Source organism: Arachis hypogaea, chromosome 13 (genome assembly GCF_003086295.3).
Source record: "Arachis hypogaea cultivar Tifrunner chromosome 13, arahy.Tifrunner.gnm2.J5K5, whole genome shotgun sequence".
Taxonomy (NCBI): domain Eukaryota; kingdom Viridiplantae; phylum Streptophyta; class Magnoliopsida; order Fabales; family Fabaceae; genus Arachis; species Arachis hypogaea.
The window spans coordinates 70,176,625-70,178,044 of NC_092048.1; the positions used below are offsets into that span (position 1 = coordinate 70,176,625).

The 1,420-nt window shown below is 33.5% G+C and overlaps 1 non-coding gene across 1 annotated transcript; it reads right to left on the reverse strand.

The window, feature by feature from the left end:
* Positions 1 to 1,076: 1,076 nt before the first annotated feature.
* Positions 1,077 to 1,184, reverse strand: LOC112738707 (small nucleolar RNA R71). The gene has a single exon (XR_003169651.1). It is a non-coding gene; the product is annotated as a small nucleolar RNA R71 (small nucleolar RNA).
* Between the last annotated feature and the right edge of the window lie 236 nt (positions 1,185 to 1,420).

A 1,420-nucleotide genomic window follows, 5' to 3' on the forward strand; every position in this document is an offset into this window, starting at 1 on the left:
TCAAAATCAATTTCAAAATCTTTTCTAACTTCTTTTCTAACTTCCTATCTTTTCAAAATTTGATTTTCAAATCTTTTTCAATTAATTACTTAACTTTTTGTTTGATTTTAAAAAGTTAACTATTTCAATCATATCTTTTTCAAAACTACCTAACTAATTCTCTCTCTAATTTTCAAAAATCACCTTCCTCTTTTTCAAAATTCCTTTTTGATTAACTAATTGTTTTAAATTTTAATTTAATTTAATTTCATTTTTCTTTTTTTTTAATTTTCGAATTCTAACCTTAATTTTAAATTAAAAACAAAAATATTTTTATTTTAATTTATTTAATTTTTGAAATTCTCTCCTCCTCATCTCTTTCTAAGTATTTTATTTATCTACTAACACTTCTCTTCCACCCAAGAATTCGAACCCACTCTTCACCTCTATGTTTGGATTTTTATCTTTTCCTTCCTCTATTCTTCTCTTCTTATATTTACATAAGGAATCTCTATACTCTGACATAGAGGATTCCATATTTTCTTTTCTGTTTTCTTCTTCATATGAGCAGGAAACAAGGATAAGAACATTCTTGTTGAGGCTGATCCTGAACCTGAAAGGACTCTGAAGAGGAAGCTAAGGGAAGCTAAAGCACAACTCTCTATGGAGAAAATCTGACAGAAATTTTCGAAAAAGAAGGAGACATGGCCGAAAATAATAACAATGCAACGAAGATGCTTGGTGACTTTACTGCACCAAATTTCAATTTACATGGAAGAAGCATCTCAATCCCTGGTATTGGAGCAAACAATTTTGAGCTAAAGTCTCAATTAGTTTCTCTGATGCAATAGAACTGCAAGTTTTATGGACTTCCATCAGAAGATCCTTTTCAGTTCTTAACTGAATTCTTGTAGATCTGTGATACTGTTAAGACCAATGGGGTTGACTCTGAGGTCTACAGGCTTATGCTTTTCCCGTTTGCTGTAAGAGACAGAACTAGAATATGGTTGGACTCTCAACCTAAAGATAGCCTGAACTCTTGGGATAAGCTGGTCACGACTTTCTTAGCCAAGTTCTTTCCTCCTCAAAAGCTTAGCAAGCTTAGAGTGGATGTTCAAACCTTCAAACAGAAAGAAGGTGAATCCCTCTATGAAGCTTGGGAGAGATATAAGCAACTGACCAAAAAGTGTCCTTCTGACATGCTTTCAGAATGGACCATCCTGGATATATTCTATGATGGTCTATCTGAATCATCAAAGATGTCATTGGATCATTCTGCAGGTGAATCCATTCACCTAAAGAAAATGCCTGCAGAAGCTCAAGAACTCATTGACATGATTGCAAATAACCAGTTCATGTACACTTCTGAAAGGAATCCTGTGAGTAATGGGACGCCTCAGAGGAAGGGAGTTCTTGAAATTGATACTCTGAATGCCATATT